Below are 26,113 nucleotides of genomic sequence, written 5' to 3'. Positions count from 1 at the left end.
TGCGCCGCCACGCCTGACTGGTTTTCGAATTTTTTTGGTGGAGACGGGGTTTCGATGTGTCAGCTGGGCTGGTCTCCAGCTCCTAACTGCGAGTGATCCGCCAGCCTCGGCCTCCCGAGGTGCCGGGATTGCAGACGGAGTCTCGTTAACTCAGTGCTCAATGGCGCCCAGGCTGGAGTGCAGTGGCGTGATCTCGGCTCGCTACAACCACCTCCCAGCCGCCTGCCTTGGCCTCCCTAAGTGCCGAGATTGCAGCCTCTGCCTGGCAGCCACCCCGTCTGGGAAGTGAGGAGCGTCTCCACCTGACTGCCCATCGTCTGGGATGTGAGGAGCCCCTCTGCCTGGCTGCCCAGTCTGGAAAGTGAGGAGCGTCTCTGCCCGGCCGCCATCCCATCTAGGAAGTGAGGAGCGCCTCTTCCCGGCCGCCATCACATCTGGGAAGTGAGGAGCGTCTCTGCCCGGCCACCCATCGTCTGAGATGTGGGGAGCACCTCTGCCCTGCCGCCCCGTCCGGGATGTGAGGAGTGTCTCTGCCCGGCCGCCCTGTCTGAGAAGTGAGGAGACCCTCTGCCTGGCAACCGCCCCGTCTGAGAAGTGAGGAGCCCCTCTGCCCGGCAGCCACCCCGTCTGAGAAGTGAGGAGCGTCCTCCCTCCTCATCTGGGAGGGAGGTGGGGGGGTCAGCCCCCCGCCTGGCCAGCCGCCCCGTCCGGGAGGTGAGGGGCGCCTCTGCCCGGCCGCCCCTACCGGGAAGTGAGGAGCCCCTCTGCCCGGCCAGCCGCCTCGTCCAGGAGGGAGGTGGGGGGGTCAGCCCCCCGCCTGGCCAGCCGCCCCGTCCGGGAGGCGAGGGGTGCCTCTGCCCGGCCGCCCCTACTGGGAAGTGAGGAGCCCCTCTGCCCGGCCAGCCGCCCCGTCCGGGAGGGAGGTGGGGGGGTCAGCCCCCCTCCCGGCCAGCCGCCCCATCCGGGAGGGAGGTGGGGGGGTCAGCCCCCCGCCCAGCCAGCCGCCCCGTCCGGGAGGGAGGTGGGGGGATCAGCCCCCCGCCTGGCCAGCCGCCCCGTCCGGGAGGGAGGTGGGGGGATCAGCCCCCTGCCCGGCCAGCCGCCCTGTCCAGGAGGTGGGGGGGCGCCTCTGCCCGGCCGCCCCTACTGGGAAGTGAGGAGCCCCTCTGCCCGGCCAGCCGCTCTGTCTGGGAGGGAGGTGGGGGGGTCAGCCCCCGGCCCGGCCAGCCGCCCCATCCGGGAGGGAGGTGGGGGGGTTAGCCCCCCGCCTGGCCAGCCGCCCCATCCGGGAGGTGAGGGGCGCCTCTGCCCGGCCGCCCCTTCTGGGAAGTGAGGAGCCCCTCTGCCCGGCCAGCCGCCCCATCCGGGAGGGAGGTGGGGGGGTCAGCCCCCCGCCCAGCCAGCCGCCCCGTCCGGGAGGGAGGTGGGGGGGTCAGCCCCCCGCCCGGCCAGCCGCCCCGTCCGGGAGGGAGGTGGGGGGTCAGCCCCCCGCCCGGCCAGCCGCCCCGTCCGGGAGGGAGGTGGGGGGGTCAGCCCCCCGCCCGGCCAGCCGCCCCGTCTGGGAGGGAGGTGGGGGGGTCAGCCCCCCGCCCGGCCAGCCGCCCCGTCTGGGAGGTGGGGGGGTCAGCCCCCCGCCCGGCCAGCCGCCCCGTCCGGGAGGGAGGTGGGGGGTCAGCCCCCCGCCCGGCCAGCCGCCCCGTCCGGGAGGGAGGTGGGGGGGTCAGCCCCCCGCCCGGCCAGCCGCCCCGTCCGGGAGGGAGGTGGGGGGATCAGCCCCCCGCCCGGCCAGCCGCCCTGTCCGGGAGGTGAGGGGCGCCTCTGCCCGGCCGCCCCTACAGGGAAGTGAGGAGCCCCTCTGCCCGGCCAGCCGCCCCCTCCGGGAGGGAGGTGGGGGGTCAGCCCCCCGCCGGGCCAGCCGCCCCGTCGGGGAAGTGAGGGGCGCCTCTGCCCGGCCGCCCCTACTGGGAAGTGAGGAGCCCCTCTGCCCGGCCAGCCGCCCTGTCCGGGAGGGAGGTGGGGGGTCAGCCCCCCGCCCGGCCAGCCGCCCCGTCCGGGAGGGAGGTGGGGGGGGTCAGCCCCCCGCCCGGCCAGCCGCCCCATCCGGGAGGTGAGGGGCGCTTCTGCCCGGCCGCCCCTACTGGGAAGTGAGGAGCTCCTCTGCCCGGCCACCACCCCATCTGGGAGGTGTACTCAACAGCTCATTGAGAACGGGCCATGAAGACAATGGCGGTTTTGTGGAATAGAAAGGGGGGAAAGGTGGGGAAAAGATTGAGAAATCGGATGGTTGCTGTGTCTGTGTAGAAAGAGGTAGACATGGGAGACTTTTCATTTTGTTCTGTACTAAGAAAAATTCTTCTGCCTTGGGATCCTGTTCATCTGTGACCTTACCCCCAACCCTGTGCTCTCTCAAACATGTGCTGTATCCACTCAGGGTTGAATGGATTAAGGGCGGTGCAAGATGTGCTTTGTTAAACAGATGCTTGAAGGCAGCATGTTCGTTAAGAGTCATCACCACTCCTTAATCTCAAGTACCCAGGGACACAAACACTGCGGAAGGCCGCAGGGTCCTCTGCCTAGGAAAACCAGAGAACTTTGTTCACTTGTTTATCTGCTGACCTTCCCTCCACTATTGTCCTGTGACCCTGCCAAATCCCCCTCTGCGAGAAACACCCAAGAATGATCAATAAAAAAGAAAAAAAAAAAAAAAAAAGATTTGGAAACAACCTGTGTCCATCAATAGGTGAATGGAAAAAGAAAATGTGTTGCATATACACAATGGAGTACTATTCCGCCATAAAAAAGAATGAGATCCTGTCATTTGTGAATAGAGCTGTGGAGGTCATTATATTAAGTGAAATAAGCCATGCACAGAAAGACAAACTTTGTTTTCACTCATTTGTGGGAGCTAAAAATCAAAACAATTGAACTCATGGAGATTGAGAATAGAATGAAGGTTACCAGAGACTGGAAAAGGTAGTGGGGGAGGTTGGGGGATGGGGGGATGTTTAACAGGTACAAACAAAAATAGAAAGAATGAATAAGATCTAGTATTTGAAAGCACAACAAGGTTGCTATAGTCAATAATTTAATTGTACATTTAAAAATCACTAAAAGAGTATAATTGAGGCCAGTCATGGTGGCTCATGCCTGTAATCCCAGCACTTTGGGAGCCAACATGGTGAAAACCTGTCTCTACTAAAAAATAAAAAATTAGCTGGGCACGGTGTTGCACACCTGTAGTCTCAGCTACTTGGGAGGCTGAGGTGGAAGAATTGCCTGAACCCGGGAAGTGGAGGTTGCAGTGAGCCGAGATCATTCCATTGCACTCCACCCTGGGTGACAGAGTGAGACCCTGTCTCAAACAAGAAGAAAAAAAAGAGTATAATTGAATTATTTGTAACACAAAGAATAAATGCTGGAGGTGATAGATATCCCATTTACCCTAATAATTATTACACATTGTTTGCCTGCATCCAAATAGCTCACATATGCCATAAATATATACTATGTACCCATAAACATTAAATACTAAAAACAAAATTTTCAAGTGTTCCTTTGAAAATGAGGAGAACAACATTATAAGGTTACTTTTAAAACTGTATAAAAATAAATACCTACATACATACATTTTTAAAAAGTCAAACTCAGAAGCAGAAAGTCAATGGGGATTACTAGAGACTGAGAAGAAAGGGATTGGGGAGGTATCAGGATGAAAAAGTTCAAGAGCTCTATTACACAACATGGGGAACTACAGTTAATAGCAATGTGTTAGGCACTTGAAAATTGATGAGAGTAGATGTTCAGTGTTCTCATTACCAAAAAATAAAAGTATGTGAGGTAATGAATATGCTAATTAGCTTGATTTTGCCATTCCACAGTGTATAAAATTTTTGCCAATTTTTAAAACTCCATTTGAAAAAGGAAAGAATGAAAGATACACAACAATCACTAGTTCATAGCAGTTGTGGAATCATCTGGGTAGACACCTATCTCTGCCCTGTGGAAGAAATTCCATTAAGCCCCTGTTTTTTGCTCCCTGGGAAGAATCTCCTCATTTTCTCTGGTCCCTGGATCAGCACTGTGAGAGATTCTCTCTTTTCTATTCTCCTGGCTTGTTGTTGTTATTGTTGTTGCTATTGTTGTTTGAGACAGGGTCTCTCGCTGTGTCACCCAGGCTGGAGTGCAGTGGCATGAACACGGCTCCCTGCAGCCTCAACCTCCTGGGCTCAAGCAATCCTCCCACCTCAGACTCCTGATAGCTGGGACCACAGGTGTGCACCACTACGCCCAGCTAACCTATTCTCCTTGTTTCAAGCATCTGAAGGTGTATGTCCTGTCCTTCTTGGGGACTGGACAAATTTTATAGCCTACTTCTCCCGCATGTGGACCTTTAGGAGCCTAAGGGTTCGTTTAAGTCTGAAACACTCCAAGTTTGGATTATGTGGCAATATAATTTTCTCAAAGAATGATATGTTTGCAATAAACCCATGCCTTACGTTAATAAGAACCCAAAGTTCTTTCTCAAGCCTGCCTTTCTTTTTACTCCTTCACTCATCATATCTCTTTCTCTGAAATAAATAAAAACAGGTTACCTTGAAGATATCAACCTTGAATGGAATAGCTATGTTCTTAACCTAATCTTTGCCTGTCGTTCAAGGACTTTGCCTCTGTCTTACTACCTACATTTGGGAGCCTAGAAGCCGTTGGATTTTTCCAACCTTTCAATGCCCCAAATTTTTACAGTCTCTTTATTTCTTTTATTTCTGGTTACACCAGCCAATTATCTCCTAACCTCATCTCTTTCTTGTAATACTTTCCCAAAATGCAGCAAATAGAAACCAACATGCAATAACATTTTGGCTCTTTATAATCATTTCCCCCAGAGCTGCTGGCTCAGTAGGGCCATGGCCTACCTCCCAAGATATTACAGGAAGCAGTTTTACCAAATACTTTACCAGTCTATACCATAGATCTGCCATCTCTGCAGCCCCGAATATCAGTTTACTCACTCTCCAGTATTCAACTATTAAGCCAATAACACATATTTTAGGGTTACAGCAGCAATCCCCTTTAAATTCCTTATATAGACTAGGCTACGCTCTAGTGAAAATTAAAACTCCCAAATTTCAGTATCTTAAAAGTGTATTTATTGTTCATGCCACAACCCAGTGAGGGGTAAGCAGCTCTCCTCTAAGTGATGGTTCAGTCTTCTTCCATGCTGGGCATCCCCCATTTTCAACAATGTGCCATCCAGTTGACAACAAGGGGAGAAAAAAATGAGAAGCACATTCATAACTGTCTCAACTGGAAATGTCATCTCATTTCTGCTCACATTCTATTGGCAAGAATTAGTCATACTGCCACACATTGACTCAAAGGCCCTGGAAAATGTACTTTACCTGTGGATCTAGGAAGAGGAAATGAATTTGGAAAGATTGATTCGGTCAGCCATACATAAAACCCCACTGTAACATAGTAAGTTGGGCACAAAATATTCAATAATATAAAATTTAGTATTACCTTGATCCAAGATTAAATAAATTAACACAGTGAGTCTATCCAGCAATCCAATTCCAGGGCTCCAGTGGCACAATCTGAATCTGTCTAGGTCCCCGTTGCAGTTTGGCACTCCAGGTGGTGGTTTTCTTCTCCAAGTTAAATATGATGGGGATTTTGAGAACAAGGTGGGGTGGAGGACAGAAGTCAATTTTGTTATATCCAAATTCATGTTATCATAGACTATACCGTCATGAACTTTTGCTATATTTTGAAAATGTGACCCACTTGATTCTAATGTAACATCACTTTCATTATTGAGAGTCATGACTGAGGAGATTACATTTTCAAAGGTACAGACCTATTTTGGTATATATTCCAGTTACTATCACTACATAACAAACCACCACAAAATTTCATAGCTTTAAAAATGTAGCATTTATTTTGCTCAGAAATCTAAAATTTGGAAAAAGCAATGCCCCATGAGCACAGTGTTCAGTTGGACCCACAGCATGTAAGAGCTTGTGGAGACTCATACGAAGTACAAGGTAAGTGTGTTACATCTATGACCGAGTAACAGGAGTGTTGAAACCCCCAAACTTTACATTCAAACCAAATCCTGCAATAAATGCAGAAAGAAGACAAAGACATTCTAAGAAACACAAACAATCAAGAAATCCTACCATTTCCTTTCTTATTCATATTACTTTCCTATATTAGCTAACCACTTATGCTGGAAACGAATAACATAGAAAGAAAGGGAAAGATAGGAAAGGCCATAATTTCTTTTCCTTTCTGTAACTTCCTTACTTATCAATAAATAACAAGTAGAAACTATGGGTAGAACGTGCACCTATTAAGAAATGAAATAAGGCCAGGTGCGGTGGTCATGCCTGTAATCCCAGTACTTAGGGAGGCCAAGGTGGGCGGATCACGAGGTCAGGAGTTTGAAACCAGCCTGACCAACATGGTGAAACTCCATCTCTACTAAAAATACAAAAATTAGCCAGGCACAGTGGTGCGCACCTGTTACCCCAGCTACTCAGGAGCCTGAGGCAGGAGAATCGCTTGAACCCAGGAGGCAAAGGTTGCAGTGAGCCGCAGCCTGGGCGACAGAGCAAGACTCTGTCTCAAAAAAAGAAGCAAGATGGCCGAATAGGAACAGCTCCAGTCTACAACTCCCAGCACGAGTGACGCAGAAGACGGGTGATTTCTGCATTTCCAACTGAGGGACCGGGTTCATCACACTGGGGCTTGTTGGACAGTGGGTGCAGGACAGTGGGTGCAGCCCACCAAGTGTAAGCCGAAGCAGGGCGAGGCATCGCCTCACCCAGGAAGTGCAAAGGGTCAGAGAATTCCCTTTCCTAGCGAAGGGAAGCTGTGACAGATGGCACCTGGAAAATCGAATCATTCCCACCCTAATACTGCACTTTTCCAACAGTCTTAGGAAATGGCACACCAAGAGATTATATCCCATGCCTGGCTCAGAGGGTCCCACGCCCACAGAGCCTCCCTCTTTGCTAGCACAGCAGTCTGAGATTGAACTACAAGGCGGCAGCCAGGCTGGGGGAGGGGCACCTGCCATTGCTGAGGCTTGAGTAGGTAAACAAAGCAGCTGGGAAGCTCGAGCTAGGTGGAGCCCACTGCAGCTCAAGGAGGCCTGCCTGCCTCTGTAGACTCCACCTCTCGGGGCAGGGCATAGCCAAACAAAAGGCAGCAGAAACCTCTGCAGACTTAAATATCCCTGTCTGACAGCTTTGAAGAGAGTAGTCATTCTCGCAGCACGGAGTTTGAGATCTGAGAATGGACAGACTGCCTCCTCAAGTGAGTCCCTGACCCCTGAGTAGCCTAACTGGGAGGCACCCCCCAGTAGGGGCAGACTGACACCTCACACAGCCAGGTGCCCCTCTGAGATGAAGCTTCTAGAGGAACGATCAGGCAGCAACATTTGCTGTTCAGCAATATTCACTGTTCTGCAGCCTCTGCTGCTGATACCCAGGCAAACAGGTCTGGAGTGGACCTCCAGCAAACTCCAACAGACCTGCAGCTGAGGGTCCTGACTGTTAGAAGGAAAACTAACAAACAGAAAGGACATCCACACCAAAACCCCATCTGTACGTCACCATTATCAAATACCAAAGCTAGATAAAACCAAAAAGATGGGGAAAAAACCGAGCAAAAAAGCTGAAAATTATAAAAATCAGAGCACCTCTCCCCCTCCAAAGGAACACAGCTCCTCGCCAGCAATGGAACAAAGCTGGACAGAGAATGGCTTTGACAAGTTGAGAGAAGAAGGCTTCAGATGATCAAACTTCTCCGAGCTAAAGGAGGAAGTATGAACCCAACGCAAAGAAGCTAACAACCTTGAAAAAAGATTAGATGAACGGCTAACTAGAATAACCAGTATAGAGAAGTCCTTAAATGACCTGATGGAGCTGAAAACCATGGCATGAGAACTACGTGATGAATGCACAAGCTTCGGTAGCCAATTCGATCAAGTGGAAGAAAGGGTATCAGTGACTGAAGATCAAATGAATGAAATGAGCAAGAAGAGAAGTTTACAGAAAAAAGAGTAAAAAGAAATGAACAAAGCCTCCAAGAAATATGGGACTATGTGAAAAGACCAAATCTACGTCTGATTGGTGTACCTGAAAGTGACAGGGAGAATGGAACCAAGTTGGAAAACACTCTGCAGGATATTATCCAGGAGAACTTCCCCAACCTAGCAAGGCAGGCCAACATTCCAATTCAGAAAATACAGAGAACACCACAAAGATACTCCTTGAGAAGAGCAACTCCAAGACACATAATTGTCAGATTCACCAAAGTTGAAATGAAGGAAAAAATGTTAAGGGCAGCCAGAGAGAAAGGTCGGGTTACCCACAAAGGGAAGCCCATCAGACTAACAGCTGATCTCTCGGCAGAAACTCTACAAGCCAGAAGAGAGTGGGGGCCAATATTCAACATTCTTAAAGAAAAGAATTTTCAACCCAGAATTTCATATCCAGCCAAACTAAGCTTCATAAGTGAAGGAGAAATAAAATCCTTTACAGACAAACAAATGCTGACAGATTTTGTCACCACCAGGCCTGCCCTACAACAGCTCCTGAAGGAAGCACTAAACATGGAAAGGAACAGCCAGTACCACCCATTGCAAAAACATGCCAATTGTAAAGACCATCGATGCTAGGAAGAAACTGCATCAACTAACGAGCAAAATAACCAGCTAACATCATAATGACAGGATCAAATTCACATATAACAATATTAACCTTAAATGTAAATGGGCTAAATGCTCCAATCAAAAGACACAGACTGGCAAATTGGATAAAGAGTCAAGACCCATTGGTGTGCTTTATTCAGGAGACCCATCTCATGTGCAGAGACACACATAGGCTCAAAATAAAGGGATGGAGGAAGATCTACCAAGAAAATGGAGAACAAAAAAAGGCAGAGGTTGCAATCCTAGTCTCTGATAAAACAGACTTTAAACCAACAAAGATCAAAAGAGACAAAGAAGGCCATTACATAATGGTAAAGGGATCAATTCAACAAGAAGAGCTAACTATCCTAAATCTATATGCACCCAATACAGGAGCACCAAGATTCATAAAGCAAGTCCTGAGTGACCTACAAAGAGACTTAGACTCCCACACATTAATAATGGGAGACTTTAAAACCCCACTGTCAACATCAGACAGATCAACGAGACAGAAAGTTAACAAGGATATCCAGGAATTGAACTCAGCTCTGCACCAGGCGGACCTAATAGACATCTACAGAACTCTCCATCCCAAATCGAAAGAATATACATTCTTCTCAGCACCACATCGCACTTATTCCAAAATTGACCATATAGTTGGAAGTAAAGCACTCCTCAGCAAATGTAAAAGAACAGAAATTATAACAAACTGTCTCTCAGGCCACAGTGCAATCAAACTAGAACTCAGGATTAAGAAACTCACTCAAAACCACTCAACTACATGGAAACTGAGCAACCTGCTCCTGAATGACTACTGGGTATATAACGAAATGAAGGCAGACATAAAGATGTTCTTTAAAACCAATGAGAACAAAGACACAACATACCAGAATCTCTGGGACACATTTAAAGCAGTGTGTAGAGGGAAATTTAGAGCACTAAATGCCCACAAGAGAAAGCAGGAAATATTTAAATTGACACCCTAACATCACAATTAAAAGAACTAGAGAAGCAAGAGCAAACACATTCAAAAGCTAGCAGAAGGTGAGAAATAACTAAGAGCAGAGCAGAACTGAAGGAGATAGAGACACAAAAATCCCTTCAAAAAATCAATGAATCCAGGAGCTGGTTTTTGGAAAAGATCAACAAAATTGATAGACCGCTAGCAAGACTAATAAAGAAGAAAAGAGAGAAGAACCAAATAGACGCAATAAGAAATGATAAAGGGGACATCACCACCGATCCCACAGAAATACAAACTACCATAAGAGAATACTATAAACACCTCTACATAAATAAACTAGAAAATCTAGAAGAAATGGATAATTTCTTGGACACATACACCCTCCCAAGACTAAACCAGGAAGAAGTTGAATCCCTGAATAGACCAATAACAGGCTCTGAAATTGAGGCAATAATTAATAGCTTACCAACCAAAAAAAGTCCAGGACCAGATGGATTCACAGCCGAATTCTACCAGAGGTAAAAGGAGGAGCTGCTACCATTCCTTCTGAAACTATTCCAATCAATAGAAAAAAGAGGGAATCCTCCCTAACTCATTTTATGAGGCCAGCATCAAAAAAGCCTGACAGAGACACAACAACAAAAAAAGAGAATTTTAGATGAATATCCCTTATGAATATCGATGCAAAAATCATCAATAAAATACTGGCAAACCGAATCCAGCAGCACATCAAAAAGCTTATCCACCATGATCAAGTGGGCTTCATCCTTGGGATGCAAGGCTGGTTCAACATACTCAAATCAATAAACATAATCCAGCATATAAACAGAACCAAAGACAAAAACCACATGATTATCTCAATAAATGCAGAGAAGGCCTTCAACAAAATTCAACAGCCCTTCATGCTAAAAACTCTCAATAAATTCGGTATTGATGGGACATATCTCAAAATAATAAGAGCTATTTATGACAAACCCACAGCCAATATCATACTGAATGGGCAAAAACTGGAAGCATTCCCTTTGAAAACTGGCACAAGACAGGGATGCCCTCTCTCACCACTCCTATTCAACATAGAGTTGGAAGTTCTGCCCAGGGCAATCAGGCAAGAGAAAGAAATAAACGGTATTCAGTTAAGAAAAGAGGAAGTCAAATTGTCCCTATTTGCAGATTACATGATTGTATATTTAGAAAACCCCATCGTCTCAACCCAAAATCTCCTTAAGCTGATAAGCAACTTCAGCAAAGTCTCAGGATACAAAATCAATGTGCAAAAATCACAAGCATTCTTATACACCAATAACAGACAAACAGAGAGCCAAATCATGAGTGAACTCCCATTCACAATTGCTTCCAAGAGAATAAAATACCTAGGAATCCAACTTACAAAGGATGTGAAGGACCTCTTCAAGGAGAATTACAAACCACTGCTCAACGAAACAAAAGAGGATACAAACAAATGGAAGAACATTCCATGCTCATGGATAGGAAGAATCAATATGGTGAAAATGGCCATACTGCCCAAGGTAATTTATAGATTCAATGCTATCCCTATCAAGCTACCAATGACTTTCTTCACAGAATTGGAAAAAACCACTTTAAAGTTCATATGGAACCAGAAAAGAGCCCGCATTACCAAGACAAGCCTAAGCAAAAGGAACTAAGCTGGAGGTATCACACTACCTGACTTCAAACTACACTACAAGGCTATAGTAACCAAAACAGCATGGTACTGGTAGCAAAACAGAGATATAGACCAATGGAGCAGAACAGAGCCCTCAGAAATAATACCACACATCTACAACCATCTGATCTTTGACAAACCTGACAAAAACAATAAATGGGGAAAGGATTCCCTATTTAATAAATGGTGTTGGGAAAACTGGCTAGCCATATGTAGAAAGCTGAAATTGGATCCCTTCCTTACACTTTATACAAAAATTAATTCAAGATGGACTAAAGACTTAAATGTCAGACCTAAAACCATAAAAACCCTAGAAGAAAACCTAGGGAATACCATTCAGGACATAGGCATGGGCAAGGACTTTGTGTCTAAAACACCAAAAGCAATGGCAACAGAAGCCAAAATTGACAAATGGGATATAATTAAACTAAAGAGCTTCTACACAGCAAAAGAAATTACTATTGGAGTGAACAGGCAACCTATGGAATGGAAGAAAATCTGACAAAGGGTTAATATCCAGAATCTACTAAGAACTCAAATTTACAAGAAAAAAACAACCCCATCAAAAAGTAGGCAAAGGATATGAACAGACACTTCTCAAAAGAAGACATTTATGCAGCCAAAAGACACATGAAAAAATGTTCACCATCACTGGCCATCAGAGGAATGCAAATCAAAACCACAATGAGATACCATCTCACACCAGTTAGAATGGCAATCATTAAAAAGTCAGGAAACAACAGGTGCTGGAGAGGATGTGGAGAAATAGGAACACTTTTACACTGTTGGTGGGACTGTAAACTAGTTCAACCATTGTGGAAGACAGTGTGGCGATTCCTCAAGGATCTAGAACTAGAAATACCATTTGACCCAGCAATCCCATTACTGGGTATATACCCAAAGGATTATAAATCATGCTGTTATAAAGACACATGCACACGTATGTTCACTGCAGCACTATTCACAATAGCAAAGACTTGGAACCAACCCAAATGTCCATCAATGATAGACTGGATTAAGAAAATGTGGCACATATACAACATGGAATACTATGCAGCCATAAAAAAGGATGAGTTCATGTCCTTTGTAGGCACATGGATGAAGCTGGAAACCATCATTCTCAGCAAACTATCGCAAGGACAAAAAACCAAACACCGCATGTTCTCACTCATAGGTGGGAAATGAACAATGAGAACACTTGGACACAGGAATGGGAACATCACACACTGGGGCCTGTCATGGGGTAGGCGGAGCGGGGAGGGATAGCATTAGGAGATATACCTAGTGTAAATGACGAGTTAATGGGTGCACCACACCAACATGGCACATGTATACATAAGTAACGAACCTGCACGTTGTGCACATGTACCCTAGAACTTAAAGTATAATTAAAAAAAAAAAAAAAGAAAGAAAGAAAAGAAATGAAATAAGGCCGGGCACGGTGGCTCATGCCTGTAATCCCAGCTCTTTGGGAGGCCAAGGAGGGCAGATCACTTAAGGTCAGGAGTTTGAGACCAGCCTGGACAACATGGTGAAACTCCATCTCCATAAAAATACAAAAATTAGCCAGGTGTGGTTGCGTGCACCTGTAATCTTAGCTGCTCAGGAGGCTGAGGCTGGAGAATCACTTGAACCCAGGAGGTGGAGGCTACAGTGAGCCAAGGCGAGATTGTGCCACTGCACTCCAGCCTGGGCAACAGAGCCAGATTCCATCTCAAAAATAAAATTTAAAAAAAAGGAAATGAAATAAGACAATTGAGTTTGTTTTGTGCATCATTTCCACTGTTCTAGTAAGAATAAAATGTGTATCCCTGTAGGAGCCACAGAAATAGGAACTATAGTTTTGGTGATTCCACATATTAGTTAAATGCTCTTATGTTTGCATGTAAAACAGGCATTATACAATATCAAAATGAATAATAAAATATATGCTAATAATTTAAATTTTCAATTTTTCTTTACCTATAAAGATATTAAATAGCAAATTAAAACCATCATAAGAGGTCAACAAAAAGACTGAAAGAAAGTAAAAAGACAGTTATATTTTTGTCCTTTAGTGATACTTTTTCCTACTTTTTGAATAACAATTCTGCATTTTCATTTTGAACTGTGTCCCACAACTTCCATAGCTTGCCCTTACTGGTAATTGCCTATCTAACAACTGTCTCTCACTTTCTTCTTCCTAAGAGAACCTCATTTTTATTCACTTTCCTTTTCCAAGGGACCATCTGCTTCAGGTGTGGTGATCTTTAGCCTCAGTTCCAGCCCCAGGCGATGTTTTCTCACTGGTGAAACCCAATTATCTGGTCCCTTCCCTACTGCTACCTAACCAGCATGACTTATCTCCCTTTCCCATTGCACTTTTATCCCAATAATATTTATCACCACTTTATTCATTTGGTTCTTTTTTATCTCTTCCCATAGAATATAAGCTGTATGATTTTTACCTGTTTTGCCATCTGAGGTTTCCTAGCTCTAGTGACACATAATAGACATTCAATAAATATATGAAGAGTGAACAAATGAATTAATTCTTCTTGCCAATGCTTGGATTAGGACAAAAAGACATGAAGTGTGACATGGCTTCTGTGAAAGGTTTTAGTTACTGGTTTAAAAAAATGCAAGAAAAGTGACATTCACTCTGTTTCCACTGGATATTGTCATATCTCACTGAGGCCTGGATCTTCAGTAGCTTCTTACAACCACAAAGGGAGCAAACAGAAAAAAAGAGAGAGAGAGAGAGATCAAGTCAACATGCTGAAAATAGCAGAATGGAAGATTAAAACAAAACTGGCCCTTGATAACATCTTTGAGTCACTGAATTAACTGACCCCGGAGCCACTCTATCTTGAGACTTCTTGTTATGTGAGGTAATACATTTCTTTCCTGTTTCCAACTACCTTGAATACTTACAGTTGAAAACATTCTGATACAACTATCCCTCTCCCTGTTGCATTTGAAAAGATTCTTCAGGCCAGGCGCGTTGCGTCAGGCCTGTAATCCCAGCACTTTGGGAGGCAGAAGCAGGCGGATCACCGGAGGTGGAGACCAGCCTGGCCAATATGGCGAAACCCCGTCTCTACTAAAAATAGAAAAAAAAAAGTATCCAGGCATGGTGGTGGGCGCCTATAATCCCAGCTACTTGGGAGGCTGAGGCAGGAGAATTGGTTGAACCTGGGAGGCGGAGGTGGCAGTTAGCCAAGATGGCGCCACTGTACTCCAACCTGGGCGGCAGAGTGAGACTCCATCTCAATTAAAAAAAAAAAAAAAAAAAAAAGGCCAGATGCAGTGGCTCACACCTGTAATCCCAGCACTTTGGGAGGCCGAGGCGGGTGGATCACCTGAGGTCAGGAGTTTGAGACCAGCCTGGCCAACATGGTGAAACCCTGTCTCTACTAAAAATACAAAAATTAGCTGGGCACAGTGGCGCATGCCTGTAGCCTCAGCTGAGGCGGGAGAATCGCTTGAACCTGGGAGGCAAAGGTTGCGGTAAGCCAAGATCATGCTGACAGCGTGCTGGCAGTCCTCACAGCCCTCGCTCGCTCTGGGCGCCTCCTCTGCCTGGGCTCCCACTTTGGCGGCATTTGAGGAGCCCTTCAGCCCACCGCTGCACTGTGGGAGCCCCTTTCTGTGCTGGCCAAGGCCGGAGCCGGTTCCCTCAGCTTGCAGGGAGGTGTGGAGGGAGAGGCGCGAGCGGGAAGTGGGGCTGCCTGCAGCGCTTGCGGGCCAGCTGGAGTTCCGGGTGGGCGTGGGCTTGGCGGGCCCCGCGCTCGGAGCAGCCTGCCGGCCCTGCCGGCCCTGCCGGCCTTAGCACCCGGGCCAGCGGCTGCGGAGGGTGTACTGGGTCCCCCAGCTGTGCCAGCCCACCGGCGCTGCGCTCGATTTCTCGCCAGGCCTTAGCTGCCTTCCCGCGGCGCAGGGCTCGGGACCTGCTCCATGGCGCCCCCTGCTCCACGGCGCCCCCTGCTCCACGGTGCCCAGTCCCATCGACCACCCAAGGGCTGAGGAGTGCGGGCGCACAGCGCCAGACTGGCAGGCAGCTCCACCTGCAGCCCCGGGCGGGATCCACTGGGTGAAGCCAGCTGGGCTCCTGAGTCTGGTGGGGACGTGGAGAACATTTATGTCTAGCTCAGGGATTGTAAATGCACCAATGGGCACTCTGTATCTAGCTCAAGGTTTGTAAACACACCAATCAGCACCCTGTGTCTAGCTCAGGGTTTGTGAATGCACCAACCCACACTCTGTATCTAGCTACTCTGGTGGGGCCTTGGAGAACCTTTGTGTTGACACTCTGTATCTAGCTAATCTAGTGGGGAGGTGGAGAACCTTTCTGTCTAGCTCAGGGATTGTAAAGGCACCAATCAGTGCCCTGTCAAAACAGACCACTGGGCTCTACCAATCAGCAGGAGGTGGGTGGGGCCAGATAAGAGAATAAAAGCAGGCTGCCCCAGCCAGAAGTGGCAACCAGCTCGGGTCTGCTTCCACGTTGTGGAAGCTTTGTTCTTTCACTCTTTGCAATAAATCTTGCTACTGCTCACTCTTTGGGTCCACACTGCTTTTATGAGCTGTAACACTCACTGCGAAGGTCTGCAGCTTCACTCCTGAAGTCAGCGAGACCACGAGCCCACCGGGAGGAAGGAACAACTCCAGACGCACCGCCTTAAGAGCTGTAACACTCACTGCCAAGGTCTGCAGTTTCACTCCTGAGCCAGCGAGACCACGAACCCACGAGAAGGAAGAAACTCCGAACACACCTGAACATCAGAAGGAACAAACTCCAGACGCGCCACCTTAAGAGCTGTAACACTCACTGCGAGGTTCCGCAGCTTCATTCTTGAAGTCAGTGAGACCAAGAACCCATCAATTCTGGACACGATGCCTGGGAGACAGAGCACTGTCTCAAAAAAAAAAAAAAAAAAAAAAAAAAGACAAACCAAGTCAGTTGTGGACTGCCACAACTGGTAGCTCCTTTAACCCTAATGGTAGCTCCTTTAACCCATCAAAGAACGAGGCTTCTTCTACCTGTCTTTGTTCAGCCACCCCTGGCTTGTTGTTCTTTGCAACATGCCCACAAGATTACTGCTGTATTTACAAACATCACATCCACAATGCAATCAAGAGGGAGTAGGAAGAGTGAAGGGCAAACTTATATGTTAGTTGAGCCTATCCCTTGTTTTTAGGAAAATAACAGATTTCCTAGGTCTTGCACTCAGCAAACTTCTGTCTATATTTTTTCATTGCCAGACCTGGGACACATGGCCATCACTAGCTTCAAGGATGTCTACAGAGGTCAGCATTTTAAGCTACTATTGCCATCCCAGACACGGAATGGTTTCTCCCTCAGAGCCTCCAGAAGGAACCAAACTTGTTGGCACCTGGGTTTCAGACTTCTAGACTATGAAAAAGTAGATTTCTATTGTTTTAAGCCACTCATTTTGTAGTACTTGTCATGGCAGCCCTAGGATACAACCCAGAAGAAAAAGAGAGTGGGAGAAAGTACCAGGGCCATCTAGCTGGGGCTTGCTAGAGATGACAGCTAGGCCTTTCGGCAAGGTTGAATTATCTCGAAGGGAAAAATAGAAACTTTTTTTAAAGAAATGGGTTATTGATACACTGACCTTTGAGATCTTCCACACTGGCTTTGTTTTCTGTGTGAGCAAAGACTCAAAAGCACAAAAGAGGTTGGCATAGTGGAAGGGAGAGGAATGTGTGTGTGTGTGTGTGTGTGTGTGTGTGCATGTGCCTGTGTGTATGCATGTGCCTGTGTGTGCATGTGCCTGTGTGTGTGTGCGTGTGTGTGCATGTGCATGTGTGTGCATGTGCCTGTGTGTGTGTGCGTGTGTGTGCATGTGCATGTGTGTGCATGTGCCTATGTGTGCGCGTGTGTGTGCATGTGCCTGTGTGTGCATGTGCCTGTGTGTGTGTGTGCGTGTGTATGTGCCTGTGTGTGCATGTGCCTGTGTGTGTGCATGTATGTGTGCATGTGCCTGTGTGTGTGCACGTGCCTGTGTGTGTGCACGCACATGTGTGTGCATGTGCCTGTGTGTGTGCACGCGTGTGTGTGTATGTTTGGGACAGGTTTTTAGTAGGGTTGGTGCTACAGCATACACTTTTGAAGAGCAGGGAGGAACAGAAGAAATGAGACCAGAAAAGCAGGTCAAGGTGGGATCGGGGTTGCACCAGCCTGAGAGTGAGGAGTCAGCAGAGCCAGCAGAGAGGCAGTCAGGGAGTGGAGATGCAGGGGGCAGCCATGACCCCTGTTGCTTGACTGAAAAAGCACTATTTGTTTAAGTCTGAAAAATTTCAAAGTAGAATACAAAGTAGTTCGGAGCTCTTTTTAAAAATTCAATGTAATATTTAAATACATAACACTTTCATCTCAAAAAATAATAAATAATAAATTCTCCTTCTTCCACCCCATTTCCCATCTATCCACTTGTACCATACAGTCCTCACCGTTGCAGGTAAGCCACTATTATTAATTTCCTGTGTATCCTTCTGCATAAAAGAGCAAATGCAAATATACAATCTTATTTTTCTCCCATTTTATACAAATAGAAAAATGTTATTTATGCACTCTTTGCTCAATTAACAATGTAACTTAGTGACATTTCCATATCCATGTAGAGTCTTGACATTCTTTTTTGTAGCTGCCAAAATACATTCCATTTGATAATATATTTCCAATCCTTTGTTCCTATGCCATTTCACATGGGTACAAGTAAACTTGTATTAAGTGTTTATTAGAAGTGAAATTTTCAGGAGCTCTTTATATATTTAGGAAAATTAATCCTTTCTGATACGACTTGCAACAATTTTTCCCAAGTATCATTTGTCTCTAAGCCTTACTTGTGGTGGAATTTGCTTGCATTTTCAAAAATAATTGAATTTATCAATCTTTTATGGCTTCTAGGTTTCTAGTCATAATAAAAAGTCATTCTCCACTCCAAAGTTACAAAGGACTTTCCTCAACTTTTTATTTTAGCATTTACTGGCTTTATTTTTTTTTAGCATCTAAATCTTTTGCCTGTGGATATCCAGTTTCCCCAACACCATTAGTTGAAGAACTATTATTTCCCCCAACTGAATTGTCTTGGCCTCTTTTTCAAAGGTCAATTGAGCATAAAAGTTAGGGTCAATTCTACCCAGCCATCCCATTACTGGGCATCTACCCAAAGGATTATAAATCATGCTGTTATAAAGACACATGCACACGTATGTTCACTGCAGCACTATTCACAATAGCAAAGACTTAGAACCAACCCAAATGTCCATCAATGATAGACAGGATTAAGAAAATGTGGCACATATACACCATGGAATACTATGCAGCCATAAAAAAGGATGAGTTCATGTCCTTTATGGGGACATAGATGAAGCTAGAAACCATCATTCTCAGCAAACTATCGCAAGGACAAAAAACCAAACACCACATGTTCTCACTCATAGGTGGGAATTGAACAATGAGAACACTTGGACACAGGGTGGGGAACATCACACACTGGGGCCTGCCAGGGGGTGGGTGGAGGGGGGAGGGATAGCATTAGGAGATATACCTAATGTAAATGACGAGTTAATGGGTGCAGCACACCAACATGGCAGATGTATACATATGTAACAAACCTGCACGTTGTGCACATGTACCCTAGAACTTAAAATAATAATAATAATAAAAATACGTGTTAACTTCACACCACAAAGCCTGATATATATAGGGGTGGGATAGGGCATATTATTGTCTTTAAGTTTTCTAGTGTCAAATAAAAAAAAATGCCATTACTAATAAAATTCTCAGTGTCACATTCATTGCTAACAAAATTCTCAGTGTCACATAAGTTAAAAAAAAGTTATGGTCAATTCTAAATTCTATTTCATTGATCTTAATGTCTATTTTTATAGCAGTACTGTCTTAATTACTACAGCTTTGTAGTAAGTTTTGAAATTGCAAGTGTGAGTACTCCAATTGTATCATTCTTCTCAAGATTGTTTTGGCTATTCTACGTTCCTTGCATTTCCACATGAATTTAAAGATCAGCTTGTCAATTTCTGGGATTTTGATAGAGGTTGCATTGAATCCATAGATCAACTTAGGGAGTACTGATATTTTAATATATTGTCTTCCAATACATGAACATAGAATGTCTTTCCATTTATTCAGATCTTTCATTTCTTTCAACAAAGTTTTGTAGTTTTTAGTAAACAAGTCTTAGAATTCTTGTTAAAATTATTCCTAAGTATTTTATCCTTTTTGATGCTATATAAAAGAAATTGTTCTTGAATTTCATTTTCAGATTGTTTGTTGCTAATGTATTGAAATGCAATTGATTTATTATATTGATCTTGCATCCTGCAATGTTGCTGAAATTATTTATTGGTCCTAATAGGTCTTTAGTGGATTATTTTAGATTTTCTATAGACATGATCATGACATTTGCAATGTCATTACTTTTGTAAAGTAAAACTAGAGATAGTTTTACTTCTTCCTTTCCAGTCCAAATGTCTTTTATTTCTTTTCCTTTTTTTTTTTTTTTTTTTTTTTTTGCCTAATTAACCTTGGCTAGAACCTCTACTACAAAGTTAAATAGAAGTCATGAGAGTGGACATCTTTGTTTTGTTCCTGATCTTAGAGGGAAAGTAAGCACTCTCACTATTAAATGTAGCATTAACTGTAGGTCTTTCATAGATGCCCTTTGACAAGTTGGAAGAATTTCCCTTCTATCTGTAGTATTTTTATCTTGAGAGGTACTGGATTTTATTGAATGCTCTCTCTGCATCTATTGAAATGATCATGTGATTTTGTCCTTTTTTTCTATTAATGTGATATATGACATTAATTGATTTTCAAACATTAAGCCAATCTTGCTTTCGTGGGATAAATCCCTGTTGATTATGGTGTAGAATTCTCTTTTGTTTGCTAGTATTTTGTTGAGGATTATGTTTGCATCTACATTCCCAATGGATACTGACCTGTAGTTTTCTTCTCTTGTGATATCTTTGGCTTGGGTATCAGGATAATACTGGCCTCAGAGGATGGGCAAGGAAGTGTTTTTTTTTTTCATTTACTTTCAGGAACAGTTTGTGAATTGACTTCTAACAGGTCTGATATTAAGATTAGAATCCTCATTTGGCTTATGTTTGAATTGCCTGGTATGCTTTTGCACATTCTTTTATTTCTAACCATTTTGAAACCATTTATTTTAAAAGTGTTTGTTGGCGGGGCATGGTGGCTTATGCCCATAATCCCAGTACATTGAGAGGCCAAGGTAGGCAGATTACTTGAGGCCAGGAGTTTGAGACCAGCCTGGCCAACAAGGCAAAACCCCATCTCTACTAATAATACAAAAATTAGGTTGGGCGTGGTGGCTCACGCCTGTAATCCCAACATTTTGGGAGGCCCAGGCAGCCAGATCACTAGAGCCCAGAAGTTCAAGACCAGCCTGGCCAACATGGCAAAACCCCATCTCTACTAAAAATACAAAAGTTATTGTATTTTTTTTTTTTTTGTGTATTGTACTGGGCCTGGTGGCACATGCCTGTAGTCCCAGCAACTTGGGAGGCTGAGGCAGGAGAATCATCTGATCCCAGGAGGTGAGGTTGCAGTGAGCCGAGACTGCGCCACTGTACTCCAGCCTGGACGACAGAGCGAGACTGTCTCAAAAAATAATAAATAAATAAATAAATAAATAAATAAATGTGTTTCTTATAAGAATACAATTAGGTTTTGTTTTGTGATCCCAAATAATAATTTTTTGTTAATGGTTAAGTAAAGGTTTAAAGCTATTTTGAGCAACTTGCACATCAACTCGATTTTGAACATTCACATTTGGCTTAGATTTTCCATATAACATTGGATGTAACATAAAACACTGATTTCAGGAAAGAGGACAAAGATGAGCTCTTAGTGAACCATACATGCCTTTCTGCCATGAACCTGATTATGCCACACAAATATGGAAATGGCCCTAGTGAAAACGGGCCGAGAAAACTTGCATAAAGAGTTGAACAAACTGCTGAGCTAAGTAGGAACAAAATAGGTGAAAGGGAAGAGTAGGCACATTTATATTTGTGGCAATCCTCCTATATGTCAGATGCTTCACCTCATGGACTCATTTAATGCTGCCAATAATCTTCCTAGGCAGTCATCACTGTCCCTGTTTTACAGATGAGAAAATTAAGGTTTAGATAATTTTCTGATACTCAAAGTGTGGTCCTAGACCCCCCGCCAGCATCAGCATTATCTGAGAACTTGTTAGAAATACAGAATCTCAGGCCTCACCCTGGACCTCCTGAATTAGAATCTGCATTCAACAAGATCCCCATGTTATTTGTATGTACAATAAATTTTAAGAATTACGAATGCATTTCCAAAGGCCACAAATATAAATAGAACCTGACTCCAAAGCCTATGTTGTTTGTTCTGCAGCTGCTACAGAATCAAGTTACTTGACAGTCACAGATTAAACCCACAGCTAAAGTTAGCCAACTAGAGGAGTTTGTGTTGTCATATTGGGCCTCAGTGTTCTCATCTGTTCAATGTTTTAAACATCTAAAAGAATAAATAAATTCGAAGACAATAAAAGTATGCCATGTTGAATACTGCTTGAAATTAAAAAGCCACCTTAAGCCCCAAATGTTTTGTTAGATAAGATTTGTATTTGTTGCAGTGAGTTCTAAGATTATTTCTGGGTGAGGCTAACAGTTTATACTCACTGTCTGTCCATGCACACTTCTACATCCATTCAGACTAGCAAGAGAATACTGTTGCACCAATTGCTAAACTTAAATGTGAATAACAGAGGAGAGTCTCTCGTATAATATTACAGTAACTCTTCTAGTCCTGGGACCAGACCTTTACATTTGAATGAAAGTTCAAACAGATTCAATTAACACTGAGTTCAAATTCTGAATGAAAGTTCAATTCTTAAAAAATCTGGCTGGGTGCAGTGGCTCACACCTGTAATCCTAGCACTTTGGGAGGCTGAGACGGGCAGATTGCCTGAGCTCAGGAGTTCAAGACCAACCTGGCCAACATGGTGAAACCCCATCTCTACTAAAATGCAAAAAAAAGTAAAAAACAGCCAGGCATGGTGGCAGGCGCCTGTAATCCCAGCTACCCAGGAGCCTGAGGCATGAGAATTGCTTGAACCCAGGAGGCAGAGGTTGCAGTGAGCCGAGATCATGCCACTGCACTCCAGCCTGGGCAACAAAGTAAAACTCTGTTTCCAAAAAAAAAAAAAAAAATCCAATTGTCCTTCTTTTTACCCCATCTTCCAGACTATTCCCCATTAATTTTTATTTTTCAATTTTAGAAGAAATATCATTTATGTTTGTTTTGGTTTTGGTTTCAAAAAAGTTGATGCACTTTTGATCTAGCCCTGGTGCTCAGAGATGAGCCAGCTTGTTCTGCTCTGTAGGCTTAAAAGAGCTCTTTAAATAGCAAAACAATAAAATAATTCAGTTATCATCACTTTTCCCAAAAAGACCTTCTAACTTCAGAAAACTGGATCATCTGTCTCATAGAACACTGAATACTGTACTCTTCTTGCTTCCTTCAAAATCTTAGAACCAAAGACCTCGTCAGAATACCGTTCATAGATAATTAATGCAGATCCATTTGTTTAATTGCAAGACTTAGCCTTGATTTTTGGTTATTTAATTCTCTCAGTAAAATGTAGCTGTTTTTAAAGCACCAGTTTTATGAGCACATGCTGTACTCATTGATGCTATGGAGTCCTTTGCCTCTTTTCCCAGCTGGCAAAGTTTTTATAATGACATCTTAGGGATGAGACCATTAGAGAAAGAGAACCCATCTCGGGATTTACTGGGCAAATTAATCCTTTAAATTAGTACTTGCCCCAGGCCAGGATACCTCTCCTGTGGGGCTGTGGCATTAAGGGGGAAGAAGGTAAATACAATTGAGAGAGAAAATATTTAATAGCTTTCAAGTAAAACATATCTGGGCTTCAATAGTACTATCACTATGTTGCTTTGCACAAGTCCTAATAGCTATTAAAGTCTCAATTTTCTCATCTGTAAAATGAGATCTTGCAGGGCCATTGTAAGAATTAAGTGGGTTAATGGATATAAAGCATTTGGCCTACAGCAAGCTTGTAACATAATTTAAATCCCCCTGGAAAAAGAAAACCTGAAGTTTAAAGACAGAATCAGAACTGAAAGCAAGAACAGAAGCACTTCCTCTTAGAATCAGACATCCGGACCACACTCCTTGCCCTGACAGAGCATAGGACATCTAGAAGGTTAGAGGAGAAGTCTGACTGTCATGGGGAGGAAGTTTGCCTAAACCAAGGCTGGTGCCCTCTCTAAAGCAGTTCAAAAGAATTTGAAAACACCAGCTCTGAGCACCCCACATAGCTTGTCAACTCACCCCATGTTATCTCAGTCATGATGACTCAACACTAGAGCCTGGCTTGGCCAGAGCACTGAGGCTACAGCCTTCTGTAAACAAGACCAAGGACACAGGACAGCAAGAAAGAAGACAGACAGGTCACTCTCCTGGCTACTTCTATCCAAACCTGTATATCAAAAGAAGAGAACTGCTCTCATTCACACTGCAGGAGAGGGTACAGGAGCAGAAGGAGCAAAGGGGAGATGGGACTTGGCTTAAGCACTGAAACAAATTGTGTGTCTGCACCCTAAACTGTCAACCCTGGCTATTCTTCAAGGTAAAGGAGAGGGCCCTAAATAATCATTTATGAATCATGTGGTCCAGGCACTATCCCAGAGATCACTTCTCTCACTCCTCACCACATCTCTATTGGTAAAATATTATACTCCCTCTTTTAGTGAGGAGCAGAGGCTCTGAGAGACTATCAAGCTGTCCAAAGTTAAACAACTGAATCAGAACAGAAATTAGAACACAGGTCTTTCTGACATCTTACAAAACCAGTTAACATAGAATTCTGTATTTGGTATATAGAGTGTTTTCATTTTTGTGAGTTTGGGTTTTTGTTTGGTCAGTTATATTCGGGGAGTTCTTATTCTCCCCTAAATACTATTAAGTCATAGATATAAAATCCAACCCACTTCTTTTTAAAGACTTTGGATAAAACGCTGAGATGGGAGAGATCCCTTGACCCCTTCCTGGGACTTGCGACACTGGTGTGGCTCATTTACTCAGCTACCGCCCTCGAACCCCTTGTGGAAAGGGGAGCACACAGGTGAGCAGGTGCAGGAGCCAGGGCAAGTGCCTTTGGCCACCAGCCAGCCCACAGCAGCATCTAGGAGTTGCCCGCGACCTCTGGATCCCCAGAAAGCATGTGTTACAAACAATGCTCTTTTAGCTTTCCCATCCACGGATGGCTTAAGTGCTAAACAGCTCAGTGAAAAGTCAGTGTGACAGCCTTTTTGGGTTCCCACACCCAATGCATCTCGAATTCTTGTCTGGCATCCAGGAAGAATCAGGTCATACGAACGGATCAAAGGATGGTGTATGCAGAAGATTTTATTGAGCAATGGAAGTGGCTCTCAGCAGGATGGGGAACTAGAAAGTGGACGGAGTAGGAAGATAGTCTTCACCTTCCCCTTGCGGGAGGGGGAGCACACAGGTGAGCAGGCGCAGGAGCCAGGGTGCCTCCCAACCATCCCCAACTGAACTCCTCTCAATGTTCAGATGCTTCTTTTCTCTCCTCCTCTGCCATGCCACTCTGCTCCTCTGCCAGTGGAGCTTGGGCCTTTTATGAGTACAGAATGGGGGGCTTGGTGGGCCAGGGTCGTTTTGGAAAAGGCAACATTTGGGCAGGAAAACAGGAATGCATGTTTTCATTTAGGGCCATGGGTCCAGGCCTGAGGATGAAGCCCTCTCCAGGGACCCCACCTTCTTCTACCCAGTATTTCCCTGCCTCCTGTCCATATCAATACTTTAATTAGCCTTAATGTTAAATCTTTCCTGAAGTCTTCAGATTTCAATAATCATTTCTTTATTACCATAAGTAATGTAAATAATTCAAGAAAGTGGAAATTCTAACCCTATTGGGCTTTTCCCACAAGTGCCTGGTGCTTATCTGAAATAATGAACTAATTTCTCCTTGCTGCATCCATATATGAATCCAAAAACTGAGCAGTCCTTAGAAATGATCATTAGGCCTTCTCAGGTAGGCAGCAGGAAAAGCTGAAAGAATCTCAAAGGATCTGCAGCCAGGACATCCATTTAAAGAAGTAATATATGCTTCTATATAATTTATTATTTCTAACCTTGTTCCATTATTTTTCACCACAAAAATTATTTCCAATTTTTCACCCACTTTATGCCAAACAGCAGGGGATGAATTACTACACCTCTTTAAAGGTTCTCAGAATTTCATGCAGTCTGAGTTACGAAAACAGAAAATGCAGGTTTCAAGCCAATAGTGTTTGCTTTGTTGAGTGAACTGAATTATTACATGTAAAAGGAATCCTATTTGCTAAGGATATTACTTTAATGGAGGTTTAGTTTTGAGCTTTTTATTTATTTTATTTTATTTATTTATTTTTTTTTAGACAGAGTCTCACTCTGTCACCCAGGCTGGAGTGCAGTGGCGCAATCTCGGCTCACTGCAACCTCTGCCTCCTGGGTTCAGGCAATTCTCCTGCCTCAGCCTCCTGGGTAGCTTGGGACTACAGGCACACACCACCACGCCCAGCTAATTTCTGTATTTTTAGTAGAGACAAGGTTTCACCATGTTGGCCAGGATGGTCTCGATCTCTTGACCTCGTGATCCACATGCCTTGGCCTCCAAAAGTGCTGGTATTACAGGCATGAGCCACCGTG

At 44.5% G+C, this 26,113-nt stretch overlaps 1 long non-coding RNA gene across 1 annotated transcript in view; it reads right to left on the bottom strand.

Annotated features, from left to right (window-relative positions):
- LOC104004929 (uncharacterized) overlaps positions 1–14,509 on the bottom strand; it is a 155,622-nt gene extending 141,113 nt beyond the window's left edge. Inside the window, exons 1-2 of the long non-coding RNA XR_010149586.1 lie at positions 14,260–14,509; positions 5,521–5,645 (exon numbers count right to left, since the gene is read on the bottom strand). This is a non-coding gene — a long non-coding RNA (uncharacterized LOC104004929). The remainder of the gene's footprint in view (positions 1–5,520; positions 5,646–14,259) is intronic.
- Positions 14,510–26,113: the final 11,604 nt, after the last annotated feature.

Source organism: Pan troglodytes, chromosome 12, assembly GCF_028858775.2.
Source record: "Pan troglodytes isolate AG18354 chromosome 12, NHGRI_mPanTro3-v2.0_pri, whole genome shotgun sequence".
In the NCBI taxonomy this organism is placed as follows: domain Eukaryota; kingdom Metazoa; phylum Chordata; class Mammalia; order Primates; family Hominidae; genus Pan; species Pan troglodytes.
Note: the sequence above shows the minus strand (reverse complement) of the source record. Positions and strands in the feature narration are given on the sequence as shown.